Genomic DNA, 26,765 nt, shown 5'->3' with positions numbered 1-26,765 from the left:
GGTACAAAATTTTGCTTGGGTCACCTGCAATGGGATTTTTTTCAAGTGACTTTTGCTATCTAAAAGTCAGATAGCTAGTCTAAACTACATACCTAAGCAGCCTTTACACTTATTTGACAGGCACAAGTATCTCTCCAGAGAGCCACTGAATCCATCAAAGCCACTATTTCTCTCCTGTCCACAGAGAGCACCCAGACAGCAAAGCAACTGTGGTGTAGGTGCTGCTGAGCTATACACATCTCTGTGGAAGAACTGCAAAGTTAACACCACAGAGATGCTCAAGAGTCCAGCTGCATGTGCAGGCTGAGCCCCATCACTTAGCAGGGAACTGAGAACTCCTCAGAAGCTGCTGTTGTCCTCCATCTATGAACTACTTGGCTAGGGTTAGTTTTCTGAGGTATGCGGTATCCATCTTGCAGCTCTCAGACATATTAAGATTTTTGGCACTGGAGGTCACACAATCAAACAATTTGTGAACCCTTTATAAAACAAGTGAGTTTTTCAAAATATACATTTTATGTTACCACAATCCTTCACCACAAAATAACTGAGCAGCACAATGGCTGTATGAAAGCTCCTCCTTATATCTGAAGACAAAGAAGGTCAAACGTACAAAAAAGTATTACATACTTTTACTCTCCATACTCTCCTAAAATCTCAGTAACAACATGAAAATTTTAATGTGATGCAAAGCCTTCATAAATCCAGTAGTATTAAAGCAACTTTCCTTCTCAAATCTGATCATCCTTCCATCTTTCTACAGAGCAGCACTGGAGAGAAGGGAGAAATTATTTTTTTCTGTGTGCAGAATTTAGGAATTTCTAATATCATCATTAACTTTTCTTTATCTCTACATAGCAGCAATAAGTCTAAAATACTTCACATTTGCAGTGTGAAGCTGGAAGGAAGAAACACAAGCTCTCTGGAATGACAGAAATAGGAATAAGATGGAAGACACTTTGGGCAAATGAAACAGACTGATTAGCCCCACAAGATGCTACTACCCTTACCTCCTTTTTCCTTGCATTTGGGTCCATTTTGACAGCATGACATCTAAATGCCATTACCACAGTCCACACAACACCAAAACTTGTAGTTTTGTTATCTTCTTCTTGTGCTTTGCCTTATTTTTTTTAAAACACCCTGATTCCCTATTATTTTAAGTATAGGAACATTTCACTGTCAATGAATTGCATCAAAATCCAGGGACACATGGCTAAACTTGGCCTGGATAGGAGATTTGACATGCATTTATAATTAAAATAAAATAAAATTTTAATAATAAAATGGAAAATAAAATGGAAATAAATAAAGTGGAAAAAATAAAATGAATGAATGAATGGCTAAAATAAAGGAAAGAAAAAGGCAAAGCCTGCCATTTTAGGGCAGTGTAATGGTCTTACAAATTACTTTGTAAAATCATCTAAGAAGTACAAGTTGTTTATTAAGCTATATATACAGATTCCATAAAGCTAAACCTTAATTTACCTCTATAAAATATTTACGTATCTAACATAAAAGAGCATTCAAATGGAAAAGCTGAACAAAAGTATTAATTTCTTCCTCACGATCATACCTGCTTGCTAATCGGATAGTTCTAATGTTAAAAAACTGCACACAGTCCCCCAGAAATTACACTCGATTTCACAGTTAGTCCTTATTTCCTTGCATCACTGGAGGCTACAGGATGGAAGGTAGTTTAATTCAACGACAAGACAATTTCTCAAAGCCCTAAAAAGCTAATAATTAGAAATATAATTTGAACAAAGTCCATACATCTCATATATCTGGTGACAAATAGACCAAGGAACTGGATGCCATATGATTAAATGTGAGTGAATACAGGGCTTCATTGTGAAATGACTTTCCTTCGCTCTTCCCTTTGCTACTTTGTTTTTACTGTTTTGTTATATGAGGTATGCACTTTATCAGATCTAGCCCTGTATAACTGCTGGAATAATCTCATGATTGATTTTCCCAGTCATTTTGGCAGTAATCCAAAAAAGCACAACAGCAAACACTATAGTTTTAGCTTCCCTATTCATTTTTACAAACATGCCAAAATTCTTATGGCCCAAATCTCTAAGTCTACAAGCATTTGGAAACTTCCTTTCAATGCAAGTGCCAAAGAATCATAGATTTATCTAATGCTGTCAACTATTGCTAACACAGAATCCTTCCCATACTGAATGAGACCTAACTCTTATTTGCCAAGGAATAGAAGGAATCAGATTAATAGTAATACTAAAGCAAAATGCAGCACCGTATTTTGATACTAGCATGAAATACAAAAGTATATTCTTAGGGTTTCTCAAGTAATCTGGTGGCAGCTGGAATTAGACATAAAAGCATAGTGGATTAAAATCTTGCATCTGGAACAGGACAAATAGATTAGTAGATAATAAAATATTTCTATAGAACTCCATATATTTACAGACATAAATTTCACTGAATTGAAATCAGTAATTGGTTGTTTTGAAATTCAATTTGTTGTTTGTATCCACATGTCTACTTGAAAACCCTGTTACTTTTCTGTGCAAAAATTCCCATAATGCAAAAATTCATCATAAATCCTGGCCTGAATGGATGGGTAAGTTATATTGGGTAGTTGAACTGCAGTTTTGTGAATTACAGTTACTCAAAGTAAGTTAAACTATAGAGAGAGAGTCCATTTTGAAATGGAAGCACTGACAAGCTTCTCTATCATGGAGTCATCAAATTGCCCTTAATGCACTTTGCACAACTCATATAAAAATTAGAAATACAAAAATTTCCATCAGCAACAATGAATAATAATACTAATTCTGGTGACAGTCATGGTAATAAGTTATTCCAGTAGTGCAGGTGCAAATAAAGAGCTATATCATGCAAACGTCTTGCAAATACAAACGAACTGGATGCTAAATCCTGGGGAACAGCAACACAGCAACACAACAAACAAAGTGCAAGAAGCTAGCAATGTAGAGAACACTTGATCTCAGTACACCAGTAGTTTGCACACAAAAGAAAACCATTCCATGCACCATGAAAAAAAAGCTGTAAAGATGGCTTTTAAAGAAGTTAGCTACAAAGACATCTATGAGAAAGTCATTGAAAGCATAAACATTTGTCTGGGAGGAAAAAAAATACACCTGGGAGAGAGAGAAAAAAAAAACACAACTAAAAAAGCAGCTTCATGCTAACTAAAAAGCTTGTAGTTTCAGAAGTAGTCTACTATAATTTGTAAGGCAGGGGTAAATTTTTTCAAGTACAGACAAGCATAAGTTTGACAGAGAGACACAATACAGTTAACTGAATTCCAAATAAAGGTTAGGAGGAAAAATCAAATAATTTGCCAGAATTATTAATAAAATGTTCTTCAAACTATTTTTTTTTCCAGAAATCTCTGCATAACACAAACATGAACAGGGACATTCATATTTCTGTATAAAAACGCATGGGCTACACATCCATTAATATGCATTTTTCCAAAGTCAATTACAAGAGAAAAATAAATTAGCAGGTAAATAAGTGTTAAATTGGCAAAGACAGCAACTGAAAATCTGAATTCTCAGTGTGCAGAACAGTTAATAGTCATGCTAACTCCTGCTGTACTTTCTTCTGCCTACATGTCTTAACACTTATCCAGTTGCACCAACAACAGGACTTTATTTCCATTCCCACCTTCTGAACATAGCCCTAAAAGTCAAGTGCATGCTAATTATACTTAGAGACAACTTGTTCACAAAAATAACTTTCATCATATGAATATCCATCATTCAGAACCTGAAGTAATCACCACTACCATTAAAAATAATAACAAAATTATAAATCTATTTTATTTATCCATAACACTATCCATACATAAAAATATAGGAATTGATCTCCTGAAATGCTTAGCACCTGAGCATCTATTGACTTTTAGTTTTCAGGAAATCAACAGTGCTGGAAATTAGATCAATGTCTCCAAAGTAATACCTCCTAATACTACTATGTCCTTCTAGAGAAACAACTATTGGCTCAAGCTAGGAAGAAGTTCTTTGTCTGCTTCACTCACAAGCCCTTATATTCCCTGATCCAAATTGAATACTTTTTTACAGTTAAAGAAATACATGAATCTACTGAGGTTTTACTGACCCAATAGACTCTAAAAAAAATCCCTGATGATTTCTTGGCATTTGCTATCACTTATGACCTTTATTTTCTAAGAAGGATTATCATTACCTCCTTGCACTCTACATTTCCCTACAGGATATCACCATCCATATGTCAGCCTTGCTCAGGGGTTCTCATACACAGCTCAAACAATTCTACACATATTTCTGGGGTTCATGGAAAATTATGCACATTTCTTTCTGTATTAATTAGTGGGTTTTTTTAGTTAAATGTGGACTTGTAACATGCAGTTAAACACACAATAACTTATATAAAATACAAAAAACTTGTTAGTATCAGTAATTTAAGGGTGCTTAATTTTCATTAAATCACACATTAAGTTTGATATGTGAATCAAGACAGTAAAAGATTTTTAAAACCTTTCTAGCCTTGTAACTTATAATTTCATTATATACCATTTTAGGTGATGTTCTTATGACAATGCACTTAAAAATGAAACTTTGATCTTCATTCAACCCCTCCACTTTGCTCATTAATTCATCTTCACTGTCTATACTACTGTCTCAGAAGCCCCTGCAGAGCCCCATATTCATTATTTTTATTTCCATAAGCTTCATCCTCTGTCCTATGGAAGAAAAAAAAAAGAGAGAAAATAAATAAGAAATCACATACAAAAGAAATTATCCATTTCAAGCAGTTTATTTGGATCTTGAATGGCAAAACTTCTATATGCAAATGGTAAGAGAAACAATAGAAACAAATTATTTTACTACTTGATGTGCTACATTTCAACAGGGTTCTGGGTATGATATCTATGTTGAATCACATGGTTAACTTTTTTGTTGCTGGAGGGTTTTTTTGTTTGGTTGGTTGGTTTTTTTCTGAAACTGAGGTGAGAGAGTTGTAAATTAGAAATTATTAGTAAGAACTTTACAAGTTCTTAAGTTATATCAGTATATCCAGTAGCTCTAGCAGCACTGATCATTTTCCTAAGCAATGTTATGTGTTTCCTGGCAAATATAAATTTGAGAGGATTCTTCCATAATAACAGTGATATGTCCTTCCTCCAAGGAATTTAAAACTGTTGGGGATTTTCAGTGCAATGTTTGATCAGCAACATAATGATGTAGCTCCACGTGGAAACTACATGTAGTGGCAGCAGGGAAGAGAAACTGTTATTGGAGTCACAAAGTTGTTTACTTAGACAATATAGGCAATATAATTCACAGAGCAGGCAATACAGTCCACACCTTGAATCAGAAGTAGAGATGTCTATAAACTTTCTATGCCTTAGGGAAAACACAATACTCACAGATTTATGCTAAATATTTTGGACACCACTGAAAATGACAAAAAATTATACTTATGTATTTTACTTGGAATTGCGCTCAAATTTTTACTTGTGACAATGTCCTCTTTGTGCATACATTAAAAATGGGATATAAAGAAAAAAGAATGATGAAAAACACTGATGCTTACAGCAGTCCTCTCACCCTAATTGTTTTCTTCCAAAATAATTATTTTAGTATTTATAAGACATCTTTTAATCAAACATACTTTCACATACTGAGAAGCATTTTTGTCATCTTTTAAACACAATTATTTTAACCTCACTTTTAATTTGAAATGATATGAAGTGAAATGTGCCAGTAAAAGCAGCGGTCTAACCCCTAAGTAGAAAGCAGATCCAGGTTTCTGCAGATGAACAGTAAGAAGGAGTTGTCATCAGCTACTGGCTGCAAGAGTTATAATATCTTCCAAAATACCTTTACCTGTTGATGGCAGCTCAGTTCCTTTAGGACTAACCCTGAGCACTTTCAGCCAATTCTTCATTCTGGAATAAGAACTGCTCCTCTTGAATGCCACTTAAGGTCACATAAAAGAGTTTCAAATATTTTCAAATATATTTGGTGTAGCTTTTGGCTTTTGACATTTGGACTTCTGTCCTTTGCAATTTTTGCCCTCGCCCATTAGTCTCAAAATAATTAGTCTCTTTCTCCTTCTGAGTATGAGAAGTTAAAGAGGACTAATATTGAATTTTTTAACATTTCTCACCTAAGAACAAAGAGTGTTACTAAAACAGCTGTTGCTTTGAAATTTCATTGGTCAGTTAGAAAATCTTATGCAGGAAGGACAGTTTTCCAAGAGGTTCAGGATATATGGATTTATCACTTCAAGGCTACCATTTTCACAGATTTTTCAAGCATCTTTCAGCATAGTACATCATCAATTTTTTTACTTCTGGATCACATTAAATCCTAACTATTGACAACATTTTTCATTATTTTAGAGCAGTGGATTTTGAGGACCATATAATCTGGATTACAAAGTCCCAAAGATACAAAGTATTGAGCCATTATTTTCAATTGTTTTGTACTTAAAGGCTGCAGAACCTGCAAGCATAGTATCTGCTTTTCTCACAGTGCATCCGTGTCCATGGGAAAAGCTCCAAGGAAATTTTGCTGATGCAGATGACAAATTATGAGAGGACAAAGGTTCAGCAGGTCCAATTTATTACCCAAGGTGAGTATAAAATTTTGAAAATAAGTGCTACTCATGTATATCACCTGTTGGTGGTTTATAACAGCTGTTATTTGGAATGTTTGGCTTCTATTTCCACAAAAAGGCTGGTGAAAAAACTGAGATGAAATGCAGAATTTGACCTGTAATAGCAAAATGACTAAAGCACACATATTTATCTCCTTAAGTGATGGAAGATACGGTTCAGCTTAAGGGTTTTCTGAGACACACTTGAAAATATTTGCTCCATTGTAAATAAATTTTAGATAGATCAAGTCTTTCAGAAGGGAAACACATTTTTCATAAGTTCCCTCCTGTTCAAAAGATATGAAAATTTTCAAGTTTTCAACCTTGAAACTATCCACATTTGCTCAAGTTACAGCAGATGAAGAAGATAAAGTAACTCTTTGCTGTTAAAGTTTTTATGAAGGGATTGGTGCTAAAGTACATGTAATGCTTCTGAAAGATTTTGCACAATGGCTGTCATAAGCTCCAATTTCGGCATCCATTACAACAAAATGTGTTTAAACACTAAGTTATTATTTAAAGTTAAACCCCCATGAAAACAATGGTGACATCATAACAGGTGTATTTAGTGCACAGTACATTAAATGCTACAGATTTGTCCAATTCATGTCCAAAATTAGATGATGAGGTTTTGTTGATCCTGAAAAACCTGCAAAACTACCACTTGAAGTGAAGAGGAAAAGAAAAGGTTAACTGCTGTAATAAATGCCTGCATAATCATGACAAGCTGTGGTGGGTTGACACTTATTTGATGCCAGATTCCCCTAAAGCCTTTCTATCACTCCTCGCCAAAGCTGGACAGGTGGATCTCTGGTCCACTGTGGGCTGCAGGGGCACAGCCAGCCTCACCATGGGCCGCACCATCAGCTGCAGGGGAATCTCTGCTCTAGTGTCTGGAGCACCTCCTCCCTCTCCTTCACTGACCTTGTGGACTGCAGAGCTGTTTCCTTCATGTGTTCTCACTTCCCTCTTCTCACTGCTTCTGCTGTTGTGCAGGTGGCATTTTTTATCCCCTTAAAAAATGTTATCTCAGAGGCACTGCCACTGTGGCTGAGAGGGCACTAGTGAATCTGTCCTGAAGCCAACTGGCACTGGGCTCCGTCAGACAGAGAGGAAGCTTCTGTAAGCTTCCCACTACCAAAACCTTGCCATGCAAACCAAATAAACAAGTCTGTGAATTTCTCATTTTATTCAGAAGATTATAGCATTATATAGCATTTATAGCATTATAAAACCCATACATTCAAGAAGTCATTTGTGGAACGTTAATTCATAAAAAAAGTTCTCTTCTACCATAAAAAAGGAATCTCAAAACGTATTTTAAAAATAATTCTGTAAGTATAAGACTGACGTGGTACTACCTGTACCCAGACATATGATTTGAGGAATACTATACATTAGCCAAAAAACTTTCTGATATGACCACTCAGCCAACAGTATGCCAAAACCCCCAAACCCCTGAAGCTCTAAGACATATATAAATAAATGACCAGAATTCCACTCTGCAGGTGGTACACAGATTGGAGATAGGAATTCTCAAAGACGAATGGCAGTAATAGAATACCTACATTACAAAGGTAGTTTAAGCTTTTTTTTTGGGGGGGGAGGGGGGGGGAGGGAGGGGAAGAGAAAGAAAGACAAGACATCAATTCAGAAAAGTCTACATCCGTAACAATTTCACATTTATGACACTTGGCAAATTTAGAATTTCTATTTTTCTTCAGTTTGCCTCTCATTAATACCAACTAATGCAAATTTATTCAAATTTAGCTCATTACCATCACTTCAAGTTCTCCAATTGTATTGCATCAACACCCCAAAAAACTTTCAGAAAACCCCTCTAAGCAGTTTTCAAAACATGACATTCATCATTGTCCATTAATTTCTAATAGTGTTACCACAGAACATAGTTACATTCTACTATAAGGCATACTAAAAATTGCTCTTCAGTAAAATGATTTTCTATATACTTGAAAATACCAAAAAGAAAACAAATTATTCTTTAGAAGAAAACAATGTTCTTCCTTGATTTATAAAGATTTAGGTGGTTTCTTGTGGAGGGGTGAAAAGAAAATTGGAAAAAAAATCCTGATATTCTCATAATATCATTATTTTGGCAGATTTTTTTTTTATCTTGAAAGTTTTTTTAAGACCTAGATAGTTATAGAGCTCACAACTCAAAATAATTCTCACTTAATAGTATACTTGCCTGTAGGAAAGATGTCTCAGAAAATGCTACTACAAGAAAAAAAATTACCGAAACTGTTCCTCCACCACCAAAAGATTTCAAAATCCATTCATTATATGAAAAGTGAAAAATCAAAATTCCTTCCATTCCAGTGCTGGTAGCCATTAGCATTCTTTTTTCACCATCATGACTGTACAAGAATGTGCGACAAAGTGAAAAATTGGAGTAAGAGATCTTCCATACCCTAAATGTCTCTCATGATTCCACATTTCTCTGTACAAATACAAAATACAAGACGGTGCTCACATCAATACACGTTGATGTTCTAATAAAAGGCTCTATGACTGCTGCACCCCACATATCTTGAATTGCATGTAGACGTTTTTTACTATTAATGAATAATACTTAGCTTTGCTTTATACATTAAGCACAAAAAAACATGACTACAAGACTGACAGAGATGAGTCACAAGAAATTCATTCCCTATAATTTTCTTCTGCTGTCAATGGAGAGCCTACAGTTAGCAATTTAAAAGTCAGTTTGAGATCTGTCCTAAACATTGTTCCCCAATCACTAACTTAAATACTTTTTTTCTTATACAACCACATGAAAAATAAAAAAAGTTACACATGAACAGCCAAGAATAAAGTTTGGAAAGAAGGTAATAGTAGACCTCGGTAGAGACATGTTATTAGTGAATGCAAGAATGGAAGGAAGGTAATTTTCAGTTTACCTGTCTTCAGTAATTCATGGGAAAGTAAATTGTCCTTCATGCCAAACTGTAGAGTATTTATTTTCTCGAATGGTACACTGAATCTTAGGATATATCCATATTAAAAATCTCCATTGCATATTCCTTTTTCCTGGGAACCTGTGTGTGTTGAGGGGATAAAAGATAACATTTCATGGTGTGATGTGTCTCACACTGACAGGGCATGAGATTATCACGTACTTCAGAATGAACATGCTTAGAAACCTCAAGATTAATTATGAAATAACCTCTAAAATACAGGCACTTAAAATTTCTTCGGCAGACCACCAAAAAAACATGCAATCTATACATATAAAAAAGGAAAGACAATTAATCTGGTTTTGACTAGAGGCTATATTCTGTTCTGCTTATCTTAATCAACAGTAATTTTAACAATAATAATGTGGAACTTGTTCTTGAGACACCACGGGGTGGATATTCCATGCTACAGCCATTATCCCATTTATCAGACAAAATATTTGCTAATTCAAATAGCAAGTCAATGACAAAGAAAAATCATTATCCTTTTCTGAACTGCATACATTGAAATGCTGCTGGATATTTTGGTGTTGGGTTTTGGTTTTTTTCTATGTTTATAGCATTTTATAGCATTTGGCAGGAACTGTACATTCAAAAATGCCAAACGTACAATGCTAGGGAGCACCTGAGAACTTGGGTATTCTTCGTTCATAAACTGTCTCTGAAATGGCAAAGCTACTTCCTTACATAAATTAAATGCCAGGTACCATCATGACATAAATAAGTCTTCCCTACTAACTGCAGATCTGAACATTATGGTGGTTTTTATCCCTCAAGACAAGGTTTTAATCAGTCAGCTTTCATCGCAGTTTTATATACGTGTGACAGACATAAATGGCTACTATATATTTTTTCATCTAGAACTACTTTATATTATTCCACTGAAGAACACCAAAATTCTAAGGCAGGTGTGTACCATGTTAATTTTGCACATGATGTAGTTGTTCAAACACCTGGAAATGTAATTTCTCATTTGAATTAAAAAACATCTGGTAGTAAATATGGTGATCCCTAATTAATCAACAGATCACAGATGTATGGTATCTGACAAGTTCATGACAAACACCAAATACTTCCAGAGAAAATATGAAGTCACTCAAATTCCAGAAGGCTCATTTCTTCTATATTCAAAGGCAGTGCATCAAGAAAAACTCAGGGAAAAAAGTGTGATAACATTACATTATAATTAATATTGAGCTGAATTTGAGATAGTGTAATATTTGCAGTTTCTCTTGTGTATCATATCTCATAAGTTATGTACATAATACATCTGAATTAATAAAAAAGACATATCTAGTTAATAGGCAGTATGGAAATAAAAGGAACGTTTTGATCACTTCCATTTTGTTTTCTCCAAACAGTGATTTTCTGTCCCAAAGATATATTATCCCGTGCTTTCATTAGCTTATTGTAACCCAATGAATTTATTAATTAACGTAATTAAATTACTCTACTGTCAGCGTCTTGTCTCTGCTGACAGCTTTCTGTGCATAGAGGAAAGATTAGCTTCCGTATCTAGAAAAGCAATAAACCATTATTTAAAACTTAATGGGAGGGTTCTAATAGTTTCTTATCATCAGAATTTTCATTTGAGCACAGCTGTTAAAACATATTCTTCCTCCAATTTATTGAATATAAAAATAGAAATAGAAACATACTGAATCTTATAGAAAAACATATTAATAAAATATATAGGAAACACAATATAAAAGTAAAATGGTGTTGTTCTTTAAAATGGGAAAAAACACTTTATACATACACCTACACTACTGATATATTATTCATATTCCATAACAAATGAGAATAGTCAGGGGACAAAAATAGACACATGAGAGAAAAAGGCATCAGACACATTCACAGTAACAGATTATGGCATATCTTAATTTACTATTATATAAGGCAGGGGAAAAATGACTACAGCTGTTCTGAAACTTAATCACAAGAATCATTTCAAAACTTCCCTGTAGAAAGTGATTTTCCTCCTGTGCTTCATGAAAACCAGACTTCAGCCTAATTGTACCACTAAAACTATGAGGGCCACTCTGTCAAAGGAAAACAGGAGATACATTTCAGCTTACAAATTACTATTACAAATTACTGAATTCCAAATGAACCTAAAATATTGTGCCTGTCATCAGCAGTTTATCCTTCACAAGGATAACATGAACTATCTCTGGCAGCAGCAGATGAATGGATCAGATGGCATTGCAGTCTGCAAACTAGACCACATACTTTTCTTCTTTGTACAAAGACAGTGGAAATTATTCTATCATTACAGAAATGAGTGTCATTTTGTATTAACACGTCAAGGTATTAGGGCATTAAAGTGGTTTTTCACTGAAAAACTTTCTTAATCTGTCCTGTCTTTTTTAATTTATCAGAGAATCGATTAGCAGCTAACAATAATCCAACTATACCAGTAGTTAGTTGAAGTACTTTAACAACAACAACACAGAGTTCATACTCACATATACATTGCATATGCTGGTAACTACCACCATTCAATTCCTCTTCTGCTTTCAAACACAATTCAGAGAAATGGATTTTGGAACAGTATTGATGACACAGGGACTTTGACTACTGATATGCAGTTTCTAATTCAGCCATACATTTTAAATGGGTCAGCAAGTGTGGTAATGGGAATTATGCTTTTAAAAGCATTGAGCATAAGGATTTTATCTTTTGGCCTATGTTTTCCATCTGCAAAATGCCAATATTAATTGATCATATACTTTATCATTTTATGTGTAAAGAATAGACAGAACTATTTCTAAAATGTACATAACAGTGATTACAACCTGATAAGGATGTTTTCATAATAAAAGTAATAACAACGGTAATTAGTAATCTTTTTATAGTTAAACAAGGATTGCATTATAATTGCAATTGAGGAACTGCATGGAGTATAAATACAATTACACATATGATTAATTACTGAACAACTTTCATTCTGTATTTGGTAATCACTGACAGAATCCCTGAGGTTGGAAGGGACCTGTGAAGGCCATCTACTCCAAGGTTTCAAAGAGATCTCTAATGTTTTGAGGATGTGCTAAAGTGGACATTAGTGGGTTTTGGTTTTTTTCTCATATTGACCCTAACACCTCAGAATCACACTTCCTGATCATGTTCCTACAATATAATGGCCACTGAAGAAGACCTTTTATCTACTACCGGCACAGTAATTTCTTGTTTAAACACATACCACATTCTATTGTATTTTAACAACCTGTTGGTGTCTCAAAACTTTAATTTTTTGACAACTGAATTTCCAATTCATATTGAGTTCTTCTTTCTGGTACTTTGACAGGGTATATATCACTATGTTCCATTGTCTCCTTTAAAAATACCGTTTCTCGGTGTAATGTGATCTCTCTGTTTCCGCAGCAAAGTCTACATGTTCAGAAAAGGACAAGTTCTCTCATCTATTGCCATTTTGTATTTAAATAAGTCCTTCTCATCCCTCACAGAAATATCAAGATCAAATTATCTCACATTACAAATGTGAAAATTAGAAAAAATCAATGGTATTATTGTTTCCTGACGAGTGGTGACTGAGACTGAATTATTTGGATTTGCTTTCCCCTTGCATAATGCTATGAAAAAGAAAAAATGTATTCTGAAAGCTCATATAGTTATCCTTAATTTTCTAAATGATGCAAATTTTCAGTACAACATTCAGGGCAATTTTCTTGTTTTATGATAATTCTATGCTGAAAAGAATCTGACTCCCAAATAGATTAGGTCAAAATACCACATTGTAGGAGTCTTTGGTTGGATTTATACTTGGAATTTTATAGAAATCACTCAGTTGTTCCTACTAAGACAACAAATCATGCAACTTGTTGGTATAATCATAGTTGCATGTTGTAGTATAAAATGTGCACACCAATTTTGCTTACTTATCTCCTGGGGAAAAAACCTGAAATGTCTCCGACTTTCTAATTCTGAGAGGGATTTCTAGTACACTCAGTGAAGTAAATTGACTCAGCACTCAACTACAGGATTTTAAAAGGTGCTTTAAATTCAGATTATTGTTTTCTTTCTTAAACATTCATGCATCACACAGAAAATATGCCACGCATGCATAAACCACTATAAAGCATTTGGAGATATATTTTCCAGTCACGTAAAATGGATTGATTAAATAAAGACAGATTGATAAACTATCTCTTTATCACTGCATAGGGCATAGGCCACAGACCGTACTTTCGACACTTTTTATAAAGACGTTTTCTTATTCTGTTATTGCCTTAAACTACTGGATTTCTTTTGAGGGGGTGAATGATAACTTCATTTCTTTTCTCTTCAAAATCTTCACTACTTCTCCATTCCAAAGAAAAAAAATGTACTTTCAACACAATGGTAAATGGTAAATGACTTCCACTGCCATGAGCCACTGTTTTGCAACTCATTCTCTAGTGTCTGGCTCTTCACGGAGTCAGTAACACCTGTGCAGAATGAACACTAGACAAGTGCTGCAAGCAAATAAGAATAGGAACATTTCATACCTATCTCACACAAGAGTAATAGATTACATGTATTGCAAAGCAGAATGAAAATAGCTATATTTAATTATGGGATACCCAGGATGAATTTGCTTTCAAAAGACAACAGAAGCAGAAAAGCCTCCCCCTTATCCTTGCAAGACAAGTGGCATGGTCCAAAAAAATTCAGAAGGAGCATCACCGGCTGATTCAGTGTGCCTTCTCTTGGCACAAAAGGTTTCCTGAGAGGAAACCCTTCTAACTTCATGTTCAAATCTGTACCTTCAGCTTCTAAATGTAACAGAAGCAGTTGAGATGTGATAGTCTTGAGATAGACTGAGAAACAGGACAGTGCAGCAGAAATTTTTACTAGTTTTAAGAGTTTTATATTTTATGTATACAGTTTGCATGAAATTTCAATGTAAAGACTATTCATATTTTAAGCCTTTGTTTAAACTTTCCTAACTTTAACACTGAATTATATTGATGTAATTCATTTTTAGGTGGCTTAAACTAAATCAAGATATGACACATTCTGGAACATAAATGTCTACACTGGGGCTTACACTGAAAGAACTGAAGCTATGAATCATTACAGGGTATCAGTCAAGATTTATATCTGGATTTAAGTCATCTTCATATACTCTGTGACAGATGCTACTCACTTAAGAAGGGCAATTTAGAATTCCCTTACCACAGAGAGGGAAAGCAACTTGTGGACATGGTGAATTGTATGGCTAAGCTTTGCAAATGAAAATTTGGGAAGGGCTCTATCCACACGGGTGTGTCCTTCAAGCCTGCACAGTGGATTTTTTAGGTGAGGCACAGGATTATAACCTACAGCCCCCGGCATTCCCAGAAGGTCTCCCATCCAAGGATTAACTGGGGCTGACTCTGCTTACCTTCAGAGATCTGACGGGATCAGGCATCAGAGTGGCATTTAACTGCCATACCCCGTGAATAGATGTATTATAATTACTATTTACATATGCAGACAACGAAACTATTTTCCACACTGTGATCGGCAAATTCCAATGATCAATACAGGACAATATTTAGCTTTAATCTGAAAGTAAAGTTTGCTAAACCAGAAAGATTTTATATTTATTTTGCTTTTAAAAAAAGCTTCATATTTATTAGCAAATGATCGATTTAAGTGACAGAATTTATTTGTATACACTGAGAATTCATAGACACATAAAACCCGCAGTCCATACCTAATTCATATAAAAAAAAAGAACTATCCTATTTTCATTAATATATGGATATTTAAATAAGTAAAATCCTACAATCAGATTAACTTGAGTTATGGAATTGCTATTAAATTTTACAAATCTCTTGAAACAGAATTTGAGCCTCATAGTTGGACAATATTGTAAAAAATATCATATTATTTATCCCTTAGTGTTTACTCAGATTTAAAGACAAGCTAATACACATTCTGCAATTTATGAATATAAGACTTGTTGCTATCTCTGAGAAAGTAAACAGAAATCATGCCATCATTATTACTTAAATATGACTGAAATGAAAAATTAAACGAGCAAGCAAAAAGAAAAACACCTGAAAAACTGCAACCTAAACTTTTACAGAAATATCTATTTCTTACTGTGCTTTGCAGGTTTACAGATTTAGCTTGTGATACTTCCTAGTAAAAATAAACCAAAAATCCTAGAAATGGTGTACATCAAGTAAACATCACTCTATACCTCAGTTTTGTCAAAAGCTTTTGATCCAAACAGATATCTCTAACTAGATAGAGCCAACATACCTATCTACTATGTGGGCATTTCACAGGCAGCATTATAAAGAAAGTTGCCATGTGGATCTGTTTATTTTCCATGCGGTTTGATTTATTTCATTATATGGCAGTTCAGAGAGTCATGTCAAGGCATTTTTTTAAATACTATCTTAGGTCATTTCACCCTCCAGAGATTAAGTTCAATTAAAAAACATTTTTCACATCATAAAATAACAGCAAACCATTTTGGTAAAAGACTCGAGATTTTTTTTTATTAGTATTTGTTTATTGCAGCAATAAGGCATCTCTGTAGGCTACATATTAGGGTAAATGGAAGACAAAAGCTTGGATTTTTTACTGAGAAGCTACTGATTTACCTGTTTTTCCACCTGTTCCCAGATCCAGCACCTCCCCTTTAAGTGTGTGAAAACACATATATGACCTCCTTTAATAAATTTAAATTAAAATGTTACCAGACCAATAAATTTAAAGCAAAAATTAGCACACAGACCATAACAACTACTACAATAGTTTCATATAGGAGAGATGTGGAGAGATGTAAGCTTTCATTACTCCTTTGTCCTTGATTTTCCCCATGTGTGAATTATTATTTCAGCAATCTGTCACCTATTAATCATAAGTTATGACCCATTATTATGACAGAGATGAACTGAGGTGTGCTGGTTTTGGCCGGAGTAGAGTTTTCACATTAGCTAGTAATGGACTGTGTTTGGATTTTTGCTAGAAACAGTGTTGATAGAACAGAGGTGTTTTCATTACTGCTGAGCAGCACTTTCAAAAAGACAAGGGCTTTTCTGCTCCTCAACCCACCAGCAAGGTGTTGAGGCGTACAGAAAAAGCTGGGAGGGGACACAGCCAGGGCAGCTGACCTCCAGTGACCAAAGGGACATTCCGTACCATATGGCATCATGTTCAGTATATAAAGCTGGGGGTAGAAGAAGGAATAGGTGGTGGGAAACACGATCAGAGTGATAGTGTTTGTCTTCCCAAATGACCTTTATGCATGATAGAACCCAGGAAAGTGAATGAATTCCTTACTTTTGTTTATTTGCATGCACCTTCTGCATTATCTACTAAACCATCTTTATCTCAACCCACACGTTCTCTTGCTGTTGCAATTCTCTTTCTCATGTCATGTGAATGAGTAGCTGTGGTGTGGCTTGGTTGCTGGCTGGGGTTAAACCACCATAATAGCATGACCCTGAGATTAGCTCAGTTGGCTAGATACTGGTGCCATCAATGCCAAAGTAATGGATTTGATCCCTGTGGGGGCCATTCACTGTGGGCTGGACTTGATGATCCTTGTGGGTCCCTTCTAACTCAAAATATTCTGTGATTCTGTGAGTATTACACATAATTGCCCTTGGAAGACTGAACCTGAGAAAAAGATCAGCATAAAGTGCATCAATCCCTGCAGCAGTCAACAGCAAATGAACACACAATGACCAGTGAGTGGAATAATGGCTTTGCTGACAATCTGAAATTAAACCCCTGCAACTAAGTGGATAGAGAGATAAAAAGATAGAGAGCTCTGACAAGAAATCACCTTCCTCTCACCTCTGTTTGCTGCTTTCTGTGATCATCCCCCATTAGTCACATACATGTCCAGATGGAAACAGATCAAGAATGGTATGTCCTTACTGATCATACTAATTTCTTTGCCCTTCTGCCCACAGATAATATGAAAGTATTCCACTCATCAGAAAAATATTTCTACTTTGCAAAATGCTGTAATATCTTATTGTAATTATTAATGTGAGTCACCCCTCTTCACCTCTTAATTAAATTCAGAAGTCAGCAAATCCACAGTGGACTTATGGTCCCAATTTATACTTGTAAATATTGTAAGGTTCTATGAGTATTACATAACTGCTGATATGCCAGTTGCACATAACTTTTCTAAATGCATACAGTGGTTAAGAAGGAAAACAAAAGAAGAATAAATCATTATCTGAGATGGCTGCTAAGAAAGAAAAGAAAGTATATACATACAGAATGTGTATGGAATAAAAGAATATAATGTTTTCCTCTTTAAGTAAACTCGAATTAACCTTAAAGTTAACCTTGATAGAATACTAGAAATTTTATGAACTGTGTTAAAACATAGCACTCTGAAAGCAGCTTATTTTATTATTTTTTTATAACAATCAATCAATAATACAGTGACATGATCTTATATCACTGCAGTATTGAAAAAGCATGTGTGGAGATGTGTTTACAACAGTAGAAAGCAAGGAAGTCCTGTAGGGGGATAAAAATTTTAAGTATATATTGCTACTTTGCACAGAGTCCATTAATCAGACATGTAGGTGGCAGGGATATTCAATGGTGAAGTGACTGGGCTGTGCAGTCTGGATATTTATACAGGGAGCATTGTCTTTTAATGCCAAGAAAGATTATTCATGCTCTTGATTCAGACCTTCTAAGAATTTAAGCAGATTCAGCTGGAAAACAATAAGTTTTATGATAATTAGTATGATTTCTGATTTGAACATAGCAAAAGCCAAGGTCTCAGGAAAAAAAGAGAAGAGAAAAAAGGAATATCAAAGATTTTTCTATAATGTATGATTCCAGACATATATATATATATTTATATTTATATATATTTATATTTAATTATAGATGAATAAATATTAAAGTTTCTCAAAGAAATGGGAGCAATGCTCCCAAGAGCTGCAGCTCTTGGAACTTTCAGAGAAACATAAAATAATAGTAATCCAAGATGCAGATATATGAAAAATGTACTGCAATGCAGTGTAGTTTGACTGAAGATACATTATTCATCCCTAACCTGACAGATATTTTTAATAACAGAACATTTTTTCCATGCATATAAAGTCTGATTATTCTATCTGTTTTCACTTAAGTATCTGAAAATGGAGAAAATAAATAGGATGACATTTAACTGCGCATCCCAGGTCTTTCATTCACTGAGTAGAAAGGATTAACATTAAATATGCAATTTATAAACTCTATATGGAAGGACTGAGGTGAAAAGTTTAATGTTACTAAAGAGTTACTGGATAACCAAGACAACATCCAACTAATGCATCAAGTAGTATTATTCCACTTTTAATGCAACCATGCAAAACCTAATGTGGACTTCAGCAGATGACAATCCATGTGAAAGGAATAATTCAAGCTGTGGAAGATAACAGGATCATCAGCAAAAGAACAGAATCCCATCTTATAAGAGCAAGTGGTATATGCTTACTTCATTTACTCTAGAAAAAATGAAGGTTAAGAGAAGATATGATTACAGTCTATAAACATATTGGCTGGCTAAAATTAGAAAGACACAGGGAAATCTTAATGTAAAGGACAGTGTCATAAAATCAAATGTGCATAGCCTAATGAATTTCTTAATAAAAACAGAAGACTTCTGAACATGAAAATAGTGCATTTTCTGTAATAGAATTACACGCAAAGGAGGGGTGACAACTGCCCTTTCTAATCTACAGTCAAGTAAATTCAGGGACTTTTGTTTCTTGAGACAGGTTGAAATGATTTTAAGAAAGGAAATGTGATGGTCATGAGTGAATCAGTGTCAACAAGTGTGTATTACAACAACAAAATCATAGTCTTAATTGGTTTTAAACGGTAAGAGAAATGCATTGAATATAGTTTATTCTCCCTTATTGCTCCTTAACACATTCCCCGGGAGGGGAGAGGATTGGGGAGGGGGGGGGCGGGAAACACCAATCAATCAATAACAAACTTTTCCACACACTATTAAGAACATTGAATGGAGTTTAGCATTTTAAATTCCAGCATCAATGCTGACAATATCACCGAGTCAAATATTATGACTAGATATCTAAATGCTGAATAACTGCATGACTAAATACATCTGTGTTCATTAAGACTAAATCAATGATAATCAAAATTCTTGTTTGTGCAGCAAACAAACTGCTACTAGAATTATGGAGAATTTTTGATCTTCACAAGTTCTTCTGTTTTCATACAGCATTATGTGTTATCAGTTCTGTGGCAGGGCTTGTTTTGAGGGATCAGATATGATGAGTGGAACTGAGTCAGAGACTGAGACATGAATCTGTGTCTGAAAAGACAATCACACACTTTTGCTATATTTTCTCTGTTGTTTGTTTTTTTAAATATAAGGATAATGAGCAGAATTGAATATTTTATGACCCAAACTTGAATTGTTGCTTTTACATACCTGGAAATATTGCTACAAAATTACAGAAAGACAAAAAAGCATAACGAGTGCATCTCCCATGTCACACTGAAACACTTTGACTAGATCTAACCTATTATCTATTTATTGCACATGTCCTTATATGTCACAGATTGACTCACAGAGCTGAAATAGTAATTTTAAAAATATCTGAATTTCATGCTCGATTGGCAGCCCTGGAGACTTAGATTCTACTCATCCACAGTGCAGAAACAATGTAAGTAGCTGTATTACTAGTTCTTTCTCATCACCACCCACTTGGAGAGACTATTGTTAAAGGTAAAAGATTTCTTAATTTTACATGATAGTGCCTACAGCATTGAGTCATCTGTTGCCTCTTTTGAAGGGTTGATAAGCACTTTCATTTCAAACTGACTTTCAAAGAAATTAAGGGCAACTTGAGAATCCTTGGAAAGATGAAAGGCAAGTCCTTGTTATACTGAAGTGAGGCACATCAGATTCTAGGCTCCTAAATTAAGAAATAATAGCAATGAAAGCAACTTCAAGCCCAACTTCACTTCAATCAGCTAATGCAACAAAAAAAATCACGTTTTCTGTAATTGTAATAATACAGACTGAAGCTTCCTCTTTTTTGCAACTGTGCTAAAGTCAAAGTACCATTTAGCTAGGCAAATGATCTGGTATAACACGTTTAAAGCCATGGACATAAAAATATTTTGAAGAAAAATATCTCTGTCTCAAAAGCAGGAGGTGTATTACTAGTAAAATTTACATAGAGAAAATGCTGCCATATTTATCTATTTTAAGATTAAACTTTGACTAATATAAGTTTTTCAAAAGTGTATACCTATATAGACGCAAAGACATATGGTATTAACTTTCTATATAATTACCCCATGGTAAATGTGAAATTATTTAATGATAATTCAAATTATCTAAATAGAAGAGGTTTTGTTTCAAAGACTCAACTACTGAGAAGTTCAGTAAATTCAATTATCAGTAATGTACAGCTGTCATGCTTCCTTTGTGAACCACACTATTATAATAAAGTTCCTAGATTATTTTCCTACAGTGCATAATTAATATCAACCAAAGAAAAGCTTAGAATAATCTTAAAGATCTATATACCTTACACCATATTCTTAGGCATTTAGTCTCAAATAAAATTAAACATTAATGGAAACATAATAAAGTCTTAAGTTGATTCAAAGCAAAAGAAATTATGTCAAAAAGTAGAAAGTGCAATAATTACTAAAAAACAATCAATAGATATATGAACGTCAACAACCCAGCAGAATGTTCCCACAAAACAAAAATTGAATCTATAATGATTTTCTGGCAAGAGTTCACATTATTATAATCACCGATGTAAACAAAGCGAATTCATATAATGTTAAAGCATTTTAGCAAACTAAATTCATTGTACACTATTTACATCACACTTCAGGCTAGACTCATATTCTTTGTATAAAAACCCTGAGTCTTCCTGTAATAATTATGCCCATATAAGCTCATGTCCATATGCTTACAAAAATAAGGTTTCATGTGTAAAACTTTGCATTACACTGACAGACAAGCCTGTAAGATCTTGGTCACTTCTAAAGGCTGAAGAACAGAAGCAGCTTCTCTTTTCACAGTGGCAGAGACTCTGAAGCACAAGTGAAAAAGATGTGAGAATGGAATATTTTAACTCCCTGAATACTGCCAGAAGTTTGTATTTAAAGTTACACTTTGACAAAGAAAATATTATATGTTGATACATACCTTGGTAAGGTCAAATACAATCAGACAACTCAATGGTACCAGTCTGGCATCTCCAAATTGTATGTTGGAAATGCAACATCATTCCTTTTAGATTCCAGAAGCCAAGCAAAGCTGACTGGCTTCTTTGTGACAGCACTCAAAAGAGTGTCAACAGGATGCACAAACTTCCCATGAACAGTTTTGCACTGTGGCTTGTCTTCTGATGCCTCTTCCCCAACTACATGAAACAGCCCATAGTGTCCTAGGCATCAGAGCAAGAAGCTCAGGTCCCTGAGAAAGGACTGATGGAATGAATATTTAATAGACTAGACCAGTATCTGGAATCAAACCTGGAATTTATTTTAATGCAGTAATGGTATACAAAGAGCTGAGACGCCAGCAGTGTCCTGCTTTCCTGAGTTCTGAAGAGTGTCCTGGAAAGGATATTACTTGTAAAACATTGCAAGGAACGTAAAGACAAAGAGTGATCACTTGAAAATACTGATGAGACTGTTATGCATACCTGGGACAATTATGACGGTTTTCTGCACCTTATTTTTTTTCTTTTTTGGTTGGAAGCCAATGGGACAGGGAATTTTTAAATTGTTACCAATGGAACGGCTGATCCTCCAGTGAAGAAAATATAAGAAATATAACCAATTATGATTAAGAAACCCGCTGGGGAATTGAGACAGAAACATGTCAACATAGTTACTTCAGTCAGAGATGCTGAATACTCTGAATACTGCTTTTGGCTACCGGACAAAGAGAATATTCAGGCCCCAATACACACTTCAGCAGAAGGAGCAAAAAGAGAGGGAATACAGACAATTATAAGAAAAAGTAAACTTCACATGAAACATGATCTTAATGTTTAGTGTAATTATTGTTGTGACGTGGTCTCAACAATAACCAAATAACCACAGATGTCTAGGGTCAAAGTGATGAGGCGGTCTTCTATCATAGCCTCAAAGTCTGATTCATAAATGATACACAGAGGGAAGAGCACCACCTACTGAATCACATATGCCACTAATGAGTAAATTTTAGTTCTCTTTAAAGTATCATCACCAGTGGGGTTTGGGGATTTTTTACAAGATATTAATATACAATTTATTCTGCTCCAAAACACACATGAAAGTTGATCTTCTTCAGGCCAAGCAATTAAGTCCACAGCATTTTCTTTATAACCCTTTTGCTTCCTGTTTGTGTCCCAATTCTTCCTGCATTCAGTTAACCATTTTTTTTGCATGGATAAAAATTCAGATACCAAGGATACTGGTATAACTTTTATTGAGTTCCAAAAGTCCACATGATGACTTAAAACTTCTCAGAAATACACATCTGAAGCATAAATCTAGGAGCTAGACTTGTCCAGCCATGAGTTTATAACAGAGGGGTAAAGGTTAGACCTGTAAAAAAAGTTCTCATTATATTAAAAGGAAAAACAAGTGAAACTGGAGACATCTACAGCATATTCCACTTTCAAAATTGTTCAATTAAATAAGCCAGGGAAATTAAGCATAAAACAAAGACATTTATATGGGGTTTTTTTAGTTCTTTTTGTTTGTTTGTTAGTCTTCAGCAGTAGAGCAATGTCACTGAAACCCTTGCTTTTTCTCTGTATATCTTTGGATCAGTCCTCTGTGAAATTGGTGATCAAGCACATCACTAATGCAATGCTCGTGAGGAGTACTCGCTGCTCTGCATTTAGGAACTTATGGAGTCCTGGCAGCTGTTTGTTACAAGCTTAGGGGAAAATATTGCTGGATAGATGCCAGCATTTTTTTAATTATTTTTTATTTTCCCATGCGGACACTCTGGAGTCAGCACAATAGAAGGAAGAGCATTACACTGTGACAAGCAGATCATGGCTGGATGAGAGACTGAGGAGTTTTGCATTCTGCTAATAAACTCTTTTGTTAATCTCCCAGTCCTCTATCTTCTTCAACCACTTCTTTCTGTTTCTGGTATTGTTTCAAAGTTGAGAAGGAAGTTTATGATATTTTGAAGAAACATGCAATAAATGAGATGTTTAGTCCTGAAAATGAAAGACAAGGAAAAGTGATCCATCTGGCTACCTTATCACTGCGTCTGTTATAGTACTCTGGAAATCAGGAGGCAAATATGCCAAACAGAAGTCTTATGTTTCAGCCTAGTCAACCCTACTGCAAACCTCTGTTTATAAATGTATCAATCCATTTTTACTATAACCTTTGTCTATGTTATTCTTCTGACTTCTCAAGAATCTAAAATGCTTGTACAATTCTGCCTCTAAAAATCAGGTTAGGTCTTGGGACAAAACAGTAATCTTTTTTCTGGGTCAAATGAGTAGCAAAATGTACATCTAAATCAAAAGAGATATGTACATCACCTTTGAACAAGCACAATTACATATTAAGTATATATCAAAATAAAGTCACCATTATTAAATTAAAATGCAGTTAAGCAGAGTAATTGCTGTAAAGTCTCAGGACTGAGCATCTAGTGACAGAAGAGAAAATTTTAGGCCTCCTTAATTCAAGAGTAACGCTAGTATTAACCTAATGGAACCAAGATCGCTTCAGGTTTGAGCTGTACATCACCCCTTAAAGTAGAAAAAATCTCTGTTTCTCTCTGGAGGAATTCAGTTTTCTGTCACTCCACACTAGTTTTGACACAGAGCAGGTACATAACATTGGTTAGGACTTTTTAGAAACCCATTAGGTTACAGGAAAGAGCTGTGACAAACTACATAGCCTACAGCCATGCAAGACATGAAAGGCAAAACTGCAGCATAGAGGAGAAAAGGTCTATCAAGCAGTTCAACAATTCAAGAGAAAAAACATGGATGTGATAAAAAAAGTAAAAAAATATAAACGGAAAACCGGAGCTGGAACATGGCAATACAAGAACATCAAAGATCATTCATTTCCAAAGAGCAGCAGCAGCTGATCCCCATTCCCTAGGGCGTCATCAAGAGTGAAGAAGCATATTAGTGGTTAGCCTACTTTATCTCTGTTCTAGTTAATTCCTTCACGTCTCAGTCAAAAAATTACTGCTTTTTACTTTTAAATGGAGCACATCCTGCTTGCTCTCTCTTTGTGTATAGCAAGTCATTGAGACTGATCCAGAGAGTGTGACACTATTTCCGATGGACCTTTTTCTGCTCTCCTCTCACAAATTATACCAGTCTCTTCATGACATGCCTTATGTGGGAAACATTTTAATCATACATAACACCATAACTCCAATCTAAATTTTTACAATAATTGCACTATATTTTATGTAAATTTTAGTATATTTTTGCAGATTAATTAATTTGTTACAGTATAAATACCTAAATAAACTATGAATTTCATCATTTGAGCCAACACCAGCTCAGTGGTGCAACACTAAATGTACAAGAATAGCAATGTAAAAATCTAAGACATTTCTTACTATTTCTTTGGGTTTTGTTTTGTTTGTTTGGTTTGGGTTTTTTTGGCTTGAATTATATAGAAACACTGTATGAAAGAAGGAACAAAGACAGATGTTTGCTTTGATCCTAAAACATATAATTGAATAATAATTTTTAAAACTGTAAGTCTGTATTTTACATGCCGTTCTTCACTTTCACTGAAACTAACAAAAGACATTATGAAAATTCAAAAGTGAATCATTTATTTGGGCAATGCACACATTTAAATGGTCAGTAATTCTCTTCTCCTGTCAGAAGACAAAGGCTGACAATTTTCTTCTGTATAATACCTTTTAAATTAGGAGAATGTCATTATGCTCTTTAAAGGGCAGAAGAGAAAGGGCTGGAGAGAAGCACATAATTCCAGTGCTACATTTCAGCACTGAAATGGATTGCTGCCAAGTGTAAACATACTTAATTCATGCCTTGCTATAAGGCCAATAGCAATATGAAGGCCAGTTGTTAGGTACATTATACGGTACCATACAAATGTTGGCAGCATTTTATAGTACTCATATTCAGTCATATTCAGAAAAGTGGCAACATAAAGTAAACAAACTTTTGCGGAGAGAAAGGACTTCACCAACAAGCTTATGAAGTTTATAGTGAAGACATTTTATTTCACACAGCACACGGTTTATATAGGGTTAGAGGTACATCTTATTGGCTAAAAGGGTCTCACCCCAACACCCAAGAACTTCTAATTGGTTAAAAGCCTATCTCTCACAAGTCCGGTGTTTGTATTATCTCATCCCGATGTTTTGAGGTCCATGTCGGGAGATCAGGAAGGCAGTTGAGATGTTCTCATGAAAACACTTGCAAGGAGTGACCGTTGCCTACCAGACAACAGCAGGTTTGTGTCCTTGCAGGCTGAAATATCAACATGATTCTCACAGAGCTAAAGCAGTTTGGATAGCTCAGAAATTAACTTTTTGCAAGCAATCTCACAACAGTAACAGAAAATATGACATTTTTTTACAAGTGCTTCCTTCCTATCTTCATAGAAATCTCTCAACCACTTTTAACAGTAATTTTCTGATTCTCTGAACTTTGCATGGCAAATATCACTGTTGGAGATTAAAGTGTGTTGTACCAGGTTTCCTCTACTGAAGTAATCCATACTATTGTCAGCTAAGTTATAAAAGCCATTCTGTGAGCAGAAAAACGGGGTGGGGACTGGCAGGTAACAGAGAACATTAGGAAAATATAATCTGGTAACTCCAACTGGTGAAACATTGGTACTTCTACAACACCTAGAACAGAAATAAGAACTAGACAATGATTCCTGAATTTTGAGCACTCATTTAAAACTTCAATCAAAATATATGAAAAGGTCTAACAATATTTCACAGAGATTCTAGTTAACTATAAACTGGACTTTTTTTCCCAACTTCAAAATTAAAATTAAATTAACAATGAATAGGAATGTCTTAGTTTGAGGGAAGAAACTGAAATGTTTAACAAAAAGCAGAGGAGAGGATTCCTCCACAATAATCACCTCACTCTTTATTAAATTTAAGAAAAGGAACTTTAATTAGAAAATGGATAAAAGAAG

General features: G+C 34.7%; 1 protein-coding gene across 5 annotated transcripts in view; it reads right to left on the bottom strand.

The window, feature by feature from the left end:
• The window catches only part of LRRC4C (leucine rich repeat containing 4C), a 503,584-nt gene that overhangs the window by 200,274 nt on the left and 276,545 nt on the right, over nucleotides 1-26,765 (bottom strand). For 4 of the 5 annotated variants that reach the window (XM_071558643.1, XM_071558642.1, XM_071558645.1 and 1 more), the window contains one exon: nucleotides 9,564-9,701. The exons of the other annotated variant lie outside the window; for it this stretch is intronic. The gene's annotated coding sequence lies outside the window, so the exon portion shown is untranslated. The remainder of the gene's footprint in view (nucleotides 1-9,563; nucleotides 9,702-26,765) is intronic. 5 annotated transcript variants of the gene reach the window in all.

The sequence above is a fragment of the Pithys albifrons genome, chromosome 6 (genome assembly GCF_047495875.1).
Source record: "Pithys albifrons albifrons isolate INPA30051 chromosome 6, PitAlb_v1, whole genome shotgun sequence".
In the NCBI taxonomy this organism is placed as follows: domain Eukaryota; kingdom Metazoa; phylum Chordata; class Aves; order Passeriformes; family Thamnophilidae; genus Pithys; species Pithys albifrons.
The sequence above is the reverse complement of the archived record's forward strand: the minus strand, read 5'-3'. Positions and strand labels throughout refer to the sequence as shown.